Below are 15,479 nucleotides of genomic sequence, written 5' to 3'. Positions count from 1 at the left end.
ATAATGAGAGCGGAGTTACCTGGTGGTGGGAGCTGCTGCGGCTGGGGGCCCACGTGTGCCTGCCCAGGCGCTGCTCGGGCGCTGCCGTGCGATGGCTCAGGCGGCTGATCGTGCTGCGAACTCATCCTTTCCTCGTGTTTCTTGCCTTTTTTTTTTTTTTTTTTTTTTTTGATTTTGTGTTTAGCATGATCAGCCGCCTAAACTGTGCTACACACATGCACGTGCTGGGGCGAGGGAAGGATACTTGGCGGCGGCTGCTTTGCTGTGGGCAGCAGCTGAAGTTTAATTCTGGAAAAGAGGGAAGGGAAATTTCAGCTGTGTTAAAGGACTGTATTTGTATTTCCCCCCCCCCCCCCCCCCAAATAATGCCTGCTGTTCTGCTCTTGAAACAGCTCTTCCAATTTAAACCATTTTTTTCTGCATTATGGTATCAAAGCGAGTCCGTGATGTCTCAGCTTTTCATACAAACAAGGGTCTTTTATTCATTGCGAAGCCTGGTTAGATGTGGGGAGTTTATTTTGTTTGGAACTCAATCAAAATGTCAGAATCCTTCCAGATATGCAACAGCTGTCCTTCAAACAGCTGTAGCTCAAACCAGCTGGAAGTGTAAGTTTTCCAAGATTTACCTGGTAATTTCAGTTTACATCTTGAAAAGGTAAACAGGAGGCACAAAACCAGGCAGCTTTATTTGGGTTTGGAAATGACTTTATCACACAGGCAGGTCTAAGACAGCTCCTGCTTTGAACATTTTTGCGGAGAAATGTTAATTGCTGCCTGTTGGATGTGTTTGGCAGTTTGGGTGGTCAGTATTTTCCCTTTGGTTTTTCCTACGCCATCAATCTCAGAGAAAACACAGCCCATTTTTTTTGGGGGGGAAAGACAGAGGAACAAAGCTCCTACAATCCTTAACTCTTCCTTCTTTACCCTGGTATATCTGTGGCTGGTTGTGAATGTTTTCCCTCTCTCCTTTCTTACTTTGGGAAGAGTATCCAGGTGTGGCTGCTCTATTATCCTTGCAATTGTGCAGCTCATGCCAGTGGTACTGGCTTTATTGTGCTTTGTAGTAAGAGGCTTTTCCTCAGATTTATGTCATATTAAAATCAGATCTGTAATTACGGGGCTGAGATTCGATGGCAGCGTGCAACAGGAAGCGGGCCTTTCATTTCTTCCTCCTTTGGCACTAATGAGCTGCGGCGTGGATTCCCTGCAGCCTCGTAGCACCCGCAGGGCCACTCGCTGAAGCTCCTGCTGCTGCCCCCGGGATGCACGGCGTGGCTCGGATGCCTTTTCACACCTGGGCTTGAGCGTACGTGCACAGCCACGACCACCCCTGCTTGTTTGAAGGCCAAACCTTTGTCGAGGCTGGGCGTACTGGGCACTGCGGTCTGACCGAGACGCTTTTGAGATCAGCTAATTGGGTTATTTCTAGCTACGTGAGAAAGGTGCCAGCTTGGGTAGCCTGCTGAAAAGCACATTCGATGCTCATCACTCAGCTTGCTCTTGAACAAATCTTGCTGTACTCGCAGGAACACACATGCTAGCAATCTTCATGTACACTCGAGAAAACCCAGGATGTCCCAAACCTAAAGTTCACTCCAGCTCTGAGTTCTAGCCATTATTACTTTATCTTAATAAACATTTTTTTTTTTTTTTATTAAAGACTTCAGGAGGAAGCATTCTACTCCTGTCTGTACAAACAGCCATAAACTGAATGCATTTTAATAACTTTTTCCAAGCACTTACAAGGTATTTCATTAAAATGTCAACTTTTTCTTTCATATACTTCATGATTCTCTTTCTTCCTTCTGCTACAAATATGTTGTTGCCAACATCATCATGACACAGTTTGCTGCCAAGACTGGGGAAAGTTATAAAAGGAAAGAAAAATGAATTTCTATCCACTCTTTAGGTAAAATTCTTCCAGCACTAGAGGCTGAGAAAGCAGTCAGAAATATCTGAAGTGCCAAAGACAAACGTCAGTGTGCCAAAGGGGTGGCACAAAAACCTGGAAGTGGTGCCGGGGGATCAACTGTGCCACAAGAGAACAGCGATCAGCTGCGGACATTTCTGAACCCGTTTGCCATCTATAGATTTCACACAGCTCCTATTAACGTTTCTGCACAGACGAGATAAAACGGCGCGAGCATGCACACACTAGCTTTCGGAGGTTTAGCAGAGCAAGTCAGCTCCTGTCTGCGAGAAACTACACATCTTTCCCACCAAGCCCTCTCCAACTGCTGTGTGAAACCCTTTGTGTCCCACTCCATCCCCCGAGGACTCTCACTTTCAAACATCTCAACCCGCTGTCACTCAGGAGGTCAGCAGATACGGTTCCAGCCAGGTGCCGAGCCATCTGGTGCTGCCTGGTGTCAGAAGGAAGGAGCCACTTCACCTGGTTTGGGCTCATTAGGAAAGGAAAGAAAAAAACCACTCAGCTTTGCTTTTGAGAATAGTCAAGACAGGTGACTGCATTTCCTGCTCGGGTGCCTTGACACCTAACTAATTAAAACCAGCCTGGCTTTGCATAGGGAGTATCCCTGCGAAGGCCCTAATTTTCAGCCCTTCAGCAGCGCAGGGCCTCACTGGAATTTCGTTCTTATTTTTGCTGTCCAATCTTTGGGTGGGAGCTGCAGCAGGGCCACGCAGGTACTGAATGAGCATCGTGCCCAGGAGTTTTTTGCCTTTGCAAATCTGGATTTGTGCAGCCCCCGTGCAAACAGAGAAAATCTCTGGGGGCAGGGTGGGGTGCTCGGAGTGCGGCACCGGGCACGATGCTGGAGAGTTTGGCGTGCAGCCGGTTGAGTTTGTTGTTATTTTTACACAGCACCGAGCCTCTTTCTTGGAATTTGCCCCGCTTTTAGGTGTTGCCCTCACCCCGGAGATGTTCCCCTTTAAAATGTGATTTAATTTTTCTCTCTCTGGCTCAGAGGCCACAGCTTGATTTTGCTTGCACTCCTGGGTGTTAAAGCAATTTTACCGGAGAGCCAAGGAGTTGCTGAATGTAGCTGTTTTGTTTACATTATGTAAAATTGGGAATCTGCCATAAGAGAAATCCCACGCATCCCATGCAGCGTTGAAGGCACACAAGGGTGTGTATGCATCAGATAAAGTAGGTGGAGTTTTTAGCAAAGGCCTCTAACTTGCCCAAACGAGTTAATTACACATGCTGCGTCCCACTTTCCCAATACAGAAACATTTGTAATTAAAAAAAAGAAAAAAATTAGCGTGTAATTTAGAGTTGGCCTTGGGCCGTTCCATCTCCTTCCTGACTCTGGGACCCGGTCACCATCTCATCAGCTGCACTTCTGCCTGTGATGCAAGCGGCACGGAGGAGAGGAACCTGACAATTTGCTTACACCTACTGCTCCAATTTAGTCTCTCATCTTATGTAAATAACAGTGGCAAACATTTCCCTTATTTTACGGAAATTCAACTGATTGGGAAGTAGTATACACAGAATAGATTTTGAGTCGTTTGAGTCGGATGTAGGACTTGAATTTTCTGGGACTGTCTTATGCAACGCAGTGCGATTGTGAACTGCATAGTGCATATAAAAATCCATATGCCTCTACTTTTATTTTTAGCCCTCGCAGCCTCCATGTAGACTATTTTCTGTGTCACACGCAGCTGGAGTCGATGATTCTCCCATGTATCTGAGACCATCAGGTCTCCCTGGTGGAATATTGATTTCCAGGAAATAATCTTCACGCGGCCATCCTTGCTTAAATATAGCAGAAAGCTAAAATCCTGTTATCCTGTTCAAAAATAAGGCAAATTACTACCTTTTTTTTTTTTTTTTTTTCCTACTGGAAACTGAATGCATTGTTCCATTTAGCAAAACATTTAGATAGTAAGGAAATAATAATAATAATAAAAAAGATGTCTTCATATTATGGAACATTTTACTGTTTACATCCCAGCTACCATACATGACTGGAAATTTAACGCTTCTGAAGCAGTTGTAGCTGTGAAATAGAGCAAAAAAGAAGAGGGCTAGCAGCTGTCTTAGTGCACTGCACAGCAAGAAAATTGTTTAGACTATCTTTGAACTTGGCCAGTGCCCTGGGAGGTGCATCGGTCAGAGAGGGGAGATCCTTCAGGGATCTGTTAGGTCAAGATCTATAAGGTCGGGATTATTTCATGACACCAAACATTTAATATTGTCTAAGTAAATAAAAAATAAAGGGGGTCGGGGTTAGAATAAAGCTTTGTGGCTGGCCTCGTGTAGTATTAAAATGATTGTGTGTTTTCCAGAGCGAAAGGGGGTTATTTTTCAGCCCACAAGAAAGTTACAGGCCATGGGTTCAGTTTAACCTCGCTGCCTTACTGCTTTGTGGCACTGAGATTGCTGTTTGTACCTCATACAATTTAATAAACAGGTAAGGAAAATATTTACTTCCTAATCATTAGGCGGAGGGTAGGTTTTGGTTGTTGTGTTGCTCTGTTTATATATGCACCTTTTTCCTGTAAAACCCTCTGAGCTGAGTCACGGCATTTGGGCTAAGGGAGGTGTTGCAGAGCTGTCCTGTAGCAGAGGACTGCGAGCTGCTGCTCCTCTCCAGCTCACTGCTGTCGTCACAAACCACAAAAAAGCATCACCCAGTGTTAAATGTTAGCCATACAAACACCAGAAGTCAGGCCCCAGATTAAAAACCCATGGGATTAAGATAACTGTTTTAATTTTGCGTTATACTTTTTGCCTTCCAAGTGCTGATGAGACCTTTGTCCAAGGAGATGATGCCAGAGCACCCCAAAGTGCGGTTTAGGAGGGCATCAGAAAACCATACAGTGTATCTAGCTGCATTCTTAGGATATGGGGGAAATGCTTTTGTTCCCTAATGTGCTTTATTTCACATAGGCACTATAAGTTCAGTCCTTTGTGGAGCTGGTAACCACCTAAAGATCTGCTGTACTGGCCGCTCTGGACCTTTTCTAATTTCCCTCGACAGAGCTGCTGCAGATTGGGTAGTTCTTGTGTACAGCCAGTCACCAGGACCCCATTCCTTCTCCCCCCAACCCCCAGGTCAATATTTATTTATTTTTTTAATACTGAGCTGAAAATCTTAACAAGAAAGAGTGGACTCCCGTCCTGTCCTGGGAGGGTGAAAGGAAGTATGACTGCTGTGTTTGCCAGCAGAGACCAGCCCCGATGCCAGCAGCTATGTGATAAGTCTTTTTAGGTCTGTTGGCAAACCGGGATATGTTGCATGCTGTTTTGGGGGAAAACACAGACTTTCCCCTGCAGAGCACCAGTTAGCAGTCCGGCTGCGTGGTCAGCCCCCAAGGCTATCCTTTGCAGTGCCTGCTAGGAGATTTTGCCTGTTTTTCAATTCTTTGCCCGCAAAAGGCTGTGAAACAGAAGGGGAGGTTTTAATATTATGTAAAATCTGCCGTAGAGCAGGTAAAATACTTTGTGCCCCTGGCAGAAGAGCAGTTGAACTTGGATCCGGTCATTGTTTTCAGGAGACTGATTAAACTTGAATCTTTACCTTGAAGCGCAGAGTCAGCAGGAATTGCCGGTGTCCAGCACTTACCGAGCAATTTCAGAGGCGTGGTAGGAACAGCTTCCAGTTCTGTGTCCATACAATACACATCCAGTCTCAGAGTTAAAAAGAAAACAGCATTTCTATGTTGATATCACTTGCCTATGAAAAGTAAGTTTCATGATCTCCCTTTTAAAGATCTGAATGTCTGACTTAAAAATAACAGATCCCGTACGATTAACCCTCTTTTTCCCCCCAAACAATGATTTTTTATGGACCAGTGCAGCTGCTGCAGCAGCCACCCATAAAAATTATCTACTGCTTAGAGAAATGCAAGACTAAATGACATATTTTGGGATTGTTGAGTGTCACTTCAATGAAATGTACTCATGTATGAATAGCTCCCGTTTATTTTCTAGGGATGGTTAAAAATGAGGAAATTGTGACATTTCTTGAACATTTTCAATTGCTTTTCCTTCTGTTGTTCTTGCTGAATGGGGAGAACGTTTTTATTTTTGGATGTTTTAAGGGGAAAACATTCAGGCTGTTTGGTTTTGTACTAGTTTACCTCTTTTCCTCCTCATATGTGCCACTGAAAAGAGGAGAAAGTTCAGGAATGCAGAGGGAGGATGTAGGGGAAGCAGGGGGTGAGAGAACAAGAAAAACCCAAATGTGGTTTATTTTATTCAAATGATAAAATGGATTTTGTCCCAAAGGTGAATGTTATAATTGAAAAAGCTTTGGGAGAATCTTTTAGAGGACTGAAGAGAAAGGAGGAGGAATTGAGGCCAGCGTATTCCCTGCTCTTGCTTTGTTCAGGTCTGGGGAGCAGGAGGGATGCCTGCAGGTGTGCATCCCGAGGAGCTCCCCATGGCTCAGCAGCTAAATGCAGGAGCTACACCAGCCTCTTCTGGGAGCACCAGGGCTGCCATGGGAAGGAGCTGAAGGACAAGGGCATTCCCACCACCAGGGTTGGCTCAGAGGAGCCATAAAGATGAGAGAGAAAAAGGCATAAATGCAGTATTCATGTGTGGCTTTGCAGGAGTGGAGAGAGAAAGAAAAAAATGCATAAATCATTAACAAATCCCCCCAAAATGTCTTTGAAAATACCAACAACTAAGTAGATGAGAGTGAAAGTGCCGCCTTATTTCAGTCCTTATTTCAAAGGAGCAGTAGCCACCCACCAGACTGATGGGGCTTTTTAAGATTAAAAATAGCTTAGGAGAAGAGCCATTGAAATGGATTATGAACTGGCTTAGGGAGATGAAACAAAGGGTGTCAGCGAGAGGGAAAATTCAGAGTGAGGAGGGGAAACAAGTGGGGTCAGTACTCCAGGCCCTTTTCTGATGAATAACGAGGGCGGGTGCCCTTGGTGAAGGTGAAATTTCCAAATCGGTTTGCACAGTGCTGATCACACAGCGGCCAAACACCAAGCAGACAGGCAGCTCGGGAGAGTGGACGTTCATTAGAAAGAGGAACCAGCTATGTGTGCAGTTTAGCATTTGGCTCCTTGTTTTTAAACTATGGGGAAAATCCCTTTACCTAGAGGGTAGCAGGGGTTTCACAGGACCAGCCCAGAAGGGAACTTTGCAGGCTGGGCTGACCTCAGAGTTCCTCGAGAGCATCTCTGTGGAGCCAGGAGGTGCTCGCTGGGCACCTTCCAGCAGAGCCCTGAGTTGGCCAGGCTCAGCCCGGAGGTGGTGTCTTGGGGCTGTCCCGGTGTGTGGGACAGGGAGGTGTTCAGATGGGGTGCATAAATCCCTGTTCTGAGCTCAGAGCACTCAGTGCAGGGAAAAGCTGGTGGTCGAATGTGCAGGCACTCTTCAGAAACCAGCAGATATGTTTCTGAGGAAGAGCTGAATTTAAAAGTGTTTTCTCAAAAAAATACCATTTGGAAAACTGCAGCATGGGGGGTGGTGAGAGTTCCCGATCCCTTTTTAGGGTTTGAGCATATCCCTTGGAATACTTGGCATATAGAAAATGCTCGGTAGCTGAGGGACGTGGTGATGCTCTTTGAAGGGAGGTATTGTGCGATCTTAGAGATGGGCTTCATCCAGCAGGTCATTTCTGCTAACTTCAGTGACGGGGACGAGATCCCAAAAGTTTGGCTGCCTATTCAAAGCCACAGAACTCCTCGGGGCAGCCAGACGGGGCTGAGCATTTCATAAGGTGTGTTTTCTCCTGTTATTTTCAGGGCTTGCACCTGAAAATGGTTCTAGACCCATATACTCTCCAAAGCGATCTCAGGGCTGAGTCTGAGCTCTGTGACTTGCTCGTTTCTTGCTTCTGGCCACGAGCGAGGAGAGGCACAGAGCTTTTCACACTGCCCGACTGTTCTGGGCAAGTACCTGGAACTGCAGAGCAGTGAGAAATGTGGGAGGTAAAAATTAACCGAACTTTTTTTTTTTTTTTTTTTCAGACCTTAAATTTGTTTTAGCTTTGGCACATTTTGTCCAAAGCAATTTGTCTGTCGCTAATGCAGTGCAAATAGCATAAAGGAGTCGCTTTGTGAAATATGTGACGTTTGTAGAAAAGTATATACAGAGTGGCTTCCAAAATCAATACAGTAAACCCCTGATATTGCATACCGAAGTTCATTTCTGTTTTGACACATCGTCAAAGTAAGATGTAGAGTCCATTACTTTGCATGCTTTTTGAATTTAAAGACAGCAATCTGCGTATTGATGAAAGCCTGAAAGTCACCATCGTTATGAATGCCTTATGGGATCCGTTTATCAGAAAACTGGCTTGATTTTGTAGGCACTGTTCTGGTCACTTGTTTGATTTAGGGAAGAGCCTGTAGATTTCCAGGGTTTTGGACAAAGTGAATTGCTGAACAAGCTCCTTGGCAGCTTGGCTGTGTAATGAGAGACAGAGAGCCACTTGTACGTGCTGCCTGGCGATAGCTATAGAAATTGCATTTAAGCTTTTTAATGTGTTTATTAGGAAATATTGGTAGAGACACCGTGGCATTAGGCAGGTGGAGGTGTCCTCTGATCTGTCTTCTTGTGCCCAGGGCCCCTTCCAGCCCGGCAGGCCCTGCAAATTGTAGGGAGCAATTGGAGCTGTGAGGTTTTGAAGGTCTGAGCTCCGAGCAAGGCTAAGATTGCAAATCTGATTTAAGCTGTTTATCAGTTGGGTTCTGGTGCAACTTTTTTAGCAGTTCTCAGAGACATGAGAGAGAGAGAAAATAGATACTCCATCTCAGCCCGCTCTGCAGAGTGCTGTTATCTAAACCTGTTAATCAGAACAGTTTCAAAGCATTTACACCTAAGCTTACAGGTTTTCCAAAACTCATGAAACCCTTCTTCAAAGCAGGGAGGTTCTGATGTCTTTTTGCTTTAACCCGATAGCAGGATCACCTCGCAGCGTGTGCCTCAAAAGCTGTGGTTTAGGGTTGCAGAAGGATGGTGCTGACAGCAAAGACGAAGAGAGCAAATTTCCAGATTTCTGTTTGTCACCTCTTTAACCCAGGTGACTTCTACTGCTTGGATAATAAGTAAGTAGAAGCCAAACTGAGCTGTTACCTGTGCTACCCACCCAGCTCTAAGTGTCAGGGCACAGAGCACATTTTCTTTAACAAGTACACAAGGCAATCAGTGGAAGGGTTTAGAAATGCTGAAAGAAAACTTAGTTAAACCAAGGAAAGTGCTGAATGGATTTGGCCACACTGATCCGGGGCAGAAGCTCATGTTTCTGCATGGTGCTGCAAGGGGCTCTTAACACACGTTTGCCTTGGGGTCTGTAAGTAAACCCCATAACTTCATCACCTCATCAATTCATCCCTCTCCCTTCCACTAAGTGCTCTGTTGGGCAGTTAATTAAGTGATAGGTACGAAGCGTTTTTAATCCTCCGGTGAATTGCTCTACAGAAAAGTTCCTTTGCCCTTGGCCTGCCTGTACAGACAGACTTTGTGTAGGTACTGAGAGGCTTCCACAGCCTCGGGTCCTATTTACCACCTTAAAAAAAACACCAACAACACATTCTAAGAAATGTCCAGATACTGAAAAAGTCGGTCTTCAGACATGAGCTGTTTTTCATGGGTAGCTGTGGTCCAGGTTCCTCCTAGAACCAGGGGAAGGTGGCTCCCAGGGCACACAGGAGCTGCGAGGTGTAACGTAGGCATCCTAGGAATGAGTTTAATTTTTCCTCCTCTTAACACACCTAGGTTTTGTGTCCCCAGCATGGGGATGTGGCCGGACAGCCCCTGCTGCCCTGGACCCAGCAGGGAAGCGTGGAGGCCACCCCACCACTTAGTGTCAGGGGGAAGGTCTGGTTTTCTTCAGCGAGTGGTTCTCTGAGCAGTCACGGCTGTACAGCAACAGGCTGCTCTTAAATGCTGGAGCCCTACCTTGCAGGATGCCTCACTCGGAGCTGATGCCTGCTTCAGAGTCTGCAGCTCTTGGGTGGAAAATTCGTTATGTCAGCTCAGCCCGAAATCCTGGATCTCCTCAAAATCAGCCGTCCTTCCCTTCCTGTAACGCCGGCAGCTGGGGGCCAGGAAGCGGAGTTTGGGACATGGACTATTTTCTGCAAAACACATTTACCTTGTTGGTATTTTTTTAATTACTAGGCATTGCAAGGACATTGACTGCTCTAATCAGGATCAACATTAATTTCTTCCTAGCTTTCAGATGTTATAACCGCATTTCTCCCGACATGTTGGCATCTGTGTTGGTATTTATAAATTTTCGCATGCTTTGACTGCCATGCAAATCGCTCGAGAGAGTACCCTCCAAGGAACTGAAGCGAGAGAGATAACTCAGCAGTCGTAATAACCCTGCCTTTTAAAAGATTATTTTGCAATTAAAGTTGTGATGTTTGTACAAAAGGGATGCGCAGATAGTGACTCGCTGGCGTCAACAGCAGATGAAGCCGGGCTTTGCATTGACAAACAGCAGAGCAGTTCTGTTCTTCTGAACTCACGTATGTAACGTTGGTTCACATTTTGCCTTTTTTTTCCCCGATTTGCCTACAAGTCTATAAAAAGGCTCGTGTACGCAGCGTGGAGGCATCCTGGCTGATGGTAGCTGTTCCCTAGGGAGAGCGTTCTCCAACGGGTATCAAGCAGAATAATTATCAGCGAGGAGTTATTTAACAGAAGCACATGGCTTTCGTGCCTACTTATTGTACGTGAAATATTATGCAAATTTCTCTGGGAACGTTATTAATTTTTTTACACGCAGCCCTGCTGCTGATACTCTCATCTCGGGCCGACCCCAATGGCAGCAAGCGGCGCGTGGCACCTTACAGCAGGCGAGCCTTCCTTATTCCCTCCACCCCGATCTTGCCTGGGGTCCAGAAAATCCCGTCGGTATGTGCTCGAGCGCAGCTGCTGCTCTGGGAGGGGCAGGAACCTGTTTCGTAAACAGTGCATGCTTCCAGACCTCGGGAAGCCACGGGGAAAGGTTGGTATTTGGCTCGCCGTGCATCACTGCAGGCAGGTAGCTGATCGAGCGTGCCGGTAGCCTGCGAGGGGCCCAGAGGAATGAGGCTCCCTTCTGCCACTCCCTGTGTTACTTGATCAGCCCCGAGCTGCAGATATTCTCCCTCTCCTCTGCTGGAGGCTCCTGGAGGCTGGATGGCATTCCAGTGCTCTGAGGTCTAAACGTATTTAAACCCCGGCGTTTCAGGGTGAAAGCTGATCTATTTATTTTGCTTTCTAACCTGCTCCCAGCCCAAGAGATGGAGACCCACAATGAGGGTATGACTTCCCCGACTGGAAAAGGAAACAAGGGAGCTGGGGAAAGTCCTGGCTTTGCCAAGGTAATCAGGAAAAGGAATAATATAGGAAGCGGTAAAATCCACGGCTGAATGCCCGGCATAAAGAAAGGACCAGAAGGCCCATTACTACTTGCAGTCCTCCTCATTGCTCAGAACCTGAGCTGTCCTTTCCTCCATCAAAAATAAATTTGCTATAACAAAATTAGGTCTGTCCAGCAGGTTATTAGCCAACAGAACATACAGCTCGGCCTCAGAGCTCAGCTGCTAAAATCACTGCAAAATCCTGCCCCTCTTGAAATCGCTGGGAATTTTGCCATTGTTTTCAGAGGAACTTGGATTTCTTTGCAGGTTTTTACAAGACTTTGAAGTTGCCTCTCCAAAATGACCTGTTTACTTTGCTGTAAATGGAGCACACATACCTGAGATATTTATATTACTGTACTGTCAAACTGCTCCGAGCTAGGAGCAGTTAGAGGGAACACTGATGCTAAGAGGGTTCGGTATGTTCTCTCTGCTGATTAAAGTTTAAACTAAGCTTAGACCAAAGCAGATACATTAATGCATGAAAAAGTTGAATATTTAAACCTGAATGTATAAACTGATTGCAGGAAAAGCTCTGTGAATAGATAAGGATGATGTCCCGTAACATCTTTTGTCCCATCGCAGTTGATGAAGTGCCAGTGGACTACTCACACTTCCTCACTGTGAGGTTCTCTGTCCACGAAACATTCCCCCATCCTCTTTTTTTTTTTCAGGGAAATGTTAGCAATACGGGCTTTTGGGCTGAATTGGGGAAGTTTATTATCCTTTCTGTAAAGTTCTTTCTGCTAGGAGTTACCACGTCGCGTACATGATGAATGTAACCCAGTTGTGCCTGTGTATCTGTCACCACTCCTCTCAGATTGCAGCCTCATAGGATCTTAAAATAGCTCTGAAAAGACATTAGTACATAGCATATACCTCTATACCATATGCTGGGGATAAAGGAATCTAATTGGGGGTCTTTTTTTTTTTTTTTTTTTTTCTTTCCTGCATGTGTTATAATGTTTTAGCTTCAGTTCCTGCAAAATATTTTTTATTTTCAACAGAAACTACTCAAATGTATGTGACTCCATTTGTGTAAACAACAATTCTCATCCTGCTTTTAGTTTGATTAATGCACTAAAGGAAAAAAGCTCAGGGAAAAAAAAAAAAAAGTTAAATCTTAAGCCTTTTTATTGTTATATTTAAAAGCTATTTTAATCATGGTATCAACTCCTTTTGGAATGGGTTTGTCACGTGTTGAAATCAGATCTCCTCTGCTACTGTCATCAGTATAATTTTGTTTGAATGAATACTGAAAAGATGAAGATGAGAAGTGCCTGACGCGTAGCTTATCTGGCACTCTCCTGGCGAAGAGCAAGCACCCTGTTGACCACTTTCCCTGTGTGCTAATACTTCCAAAATGCACAGGCAGAAGTGTTCGTGGAAAATTAACTCGCATTTGTTTAGGCTTCCTGAATGTGAAGTGCGTCCTTGGGTGAGAACCATCAGTGCCACAAGGCAGCACAATGCAATTTGTGCCTGATAGCCTTTGCACAGCAGTGGCTCGCATTCATATGCGATTATGTCCACTTAGAAATGTTTGCCCACTCAGCTAGGCAGGAAATAAAGCACTTAGATGCAAGTTACGTGTCAAATCACTCCTCGACAGCACAACTTGAGTATCAGATTATGCTTTTCAGTTAATCCAGAAGACGAAAATCTGTCACAGAATGTTTTCTCAATTCTTTTCTCAGTTATAACTGTTATTTGAAGAAACGATCAAATATGAACAGGGAAATCATGAGCAGCATCTGCTTAGAAAATAAGCAGGGACTGTGTATGCCTCAGCAGAATCCAATGAGTTATACATGTTTGGCCTCTTAGGCATTGCTGTAGTAAACATAATTAAAACAGCAAAGAAAAATGCTTGTAGTGCTTGAAGAACATGTGAATTATCTCGTTTCCTTTCTTGCTTTTGTGTGTGCTGGGTATGAAGTACCTGCATGAGGTTTTGTGATTGATGTCCAGATTTCTGTGCCCAGCTGGAACTCTGGAAAGACGTCAGGGCTGGATCAGCGTGCTTGACCTTGTGCGTTACCGAGTGTCCAAGAAAGCAGCAGGATGCCGGACAGCTATAGGACCGGCACGACCCCTAACACCTTTCCCCCTGGCCTCCCCACCAGTTTTGAGAAGAGGCTGGGGAGGTGTTGGCCTCGTAAACCATCACCTTGGGGAAGCTCTACCCGCAGGGTAGATGTGATAGCGTTAGGGTCTTCTCCGAACTCACTCACCTGAAGACCTTAACGCCTTGGTAGACTTTACTCCATAAATTGTTGGAAAGTAAACATGACAGTTTGTTAAACTGCTTTTATTTCTCCACTTACCACACCGGTACCCCACCACCTGTAATGCTGGAGGCACTTTACAGCAACTAGCTAACCCTTTCCTCAAGCAGCAGCACTGTATAAAGAGGAACGGGCTTTGCCATGTGTGTACAAAACTGGGCACCTCCATCTGCAAACCTCATAGGAACAAATCCTGGGAGTCGTGGTTTTATGCTGTTGTTTCTCAAAATACTTGGACTTTGATTTTTTTTTTTAACTTTTTTTTTATTTTTTTTTGAGTCAGTGTTTGCTAAAGTGATGCCGTCTGAAGGTGTATGTTGTCTTGCAACACACACCTCTTTGGTCATCGTGCACCAACGCATTTATTTCTGCTGCATTTTAAATACGAGCCAGTTGCACGGGCAGCAGTGGCTTAGCCTCCTACATTTTAAATGTTTCTGAGATGCAAAGTTATTGATCAAACAGCCCTGGGAGCAGTAACCGTGGCTGAAACGCAACATCTTATGGAAGGAAATGAGTGTTTCTAGCACCTCTGGGGATCTTTGTCCTTATGTGCAGCAGTTTTGGAAACCTCCTTCAAGCCCATCTGCTCTGCGCTAGCTGGCAAGTGGGGGAGCCAAGCATCTGCATGCCACTTGTTTGTGTACACATCAAAGTGTTTAAACGGTCAGAAGTTCTGTCTCTGGTGTATCCGAATTTATTGTTTTGTTCTGCATTTTGCTTCCTGACGGATTTCAAGGCCAGGCTCTTTTTGAGGAAGTAGGTCCAAACCATAATTAGGAACATTTTATATGTTGGGGCTCACAGGAGGCACTCACATTACCTGGTGGGATGATTCGGAGAGTTTGATGTCAAGGCAGGGAGCCTCCCTTATTCCACGTACCTCTCAGTGCCACCTCCTTTGACATGCCATTTTGTCACAGGCTCTGAAAGCAGGGCTGGAGGGAGGAGGTCCTGGTGTAACAACCTAACCCCCACAGGAAATTTATGGAGTTGCCAATTCGTGATAATCTAATTGACTTAGAAAGAATCTCGGCGTGTTTCTAAATATCCGCCTGAAATCAATGGTGACTGCCTTTATTTTCAGCCCCGGGCAGATTGAAATTGAGACAATAAATGAGAGTGTCTCATTCCAGAAGAATGAGAGTTGGCAGCTTCGTGCAGGCTTCGCTTTTGGGGGAGGAGGAGGAACAACCAAGGGCTGAAGGTCCCTGTGCAGCGAGGACGGGTGGGATTATGTGGGCATCGAAGCAGCCTCTGCTTGCTTTGGGGCAAAAAGCTGAGTTCTCCTCTGCCCAGGGTCCGCAGGCACCATCTAGGAAATGAAGTACTGTTGGGAGAGCCCTAAGAAAGAGGAAAATCCCACTTTGTAATCTCTTCCACACTCAAAACCCTTAGAGAATTTCAATGTCTGTAAAATGTTTTGAGCGTCTCCATTTTTAGGCGTAATTAACTAAAAATACATTTAAGCGATGGCATTTAAGATCAGGATGTTTTTATTAGAGTTTTATCCTGTGCGTAAAGCTGCGATCCGTCTCACCCAGCTTGGCGTACCTAAACACAGCACAGGCTGCTGATAGACCAGGAAATAGTAGGGTGAGGGCGATCCTACCCTCCCTGCACCGTTGTATCTGGGACCATGGGTCCGACCCCGGTCTAGGAGCCTTTCATGAAATTATGCCCAACAATATTTAAAGCTGTGAACAGATGCAGGCCCCCCGACTCCCGGGCACGTTTCCCCATCTACATGATCTCTCTGACCGCCGTTTGAAGTTCCCCTCGTCCTGGAGGTGGAATTTGTTTGGTATGAACTGGAAATCTAAATAGCTCGGCAAACACAATGACAGATGGCAAAATCCCAGTTGGAACGTGTGACCAGCAAACTGGCTGCGATTTGTTTTC

Source organism: Netta rufina (assembly GCF_964035555.1).
Source record: "Netta rufina genome assembly, chromosome: 6".
In the NCBI taxonomy this organism is placed as follows: domain Eukaryota; kingdom Metazoa; phylum Chordata; class Aves; order Anseriformes; family Anatidae; genus Netta; species Netta rufina.
Note: the sequence above shows the minus strand (reverse complement) of the source record.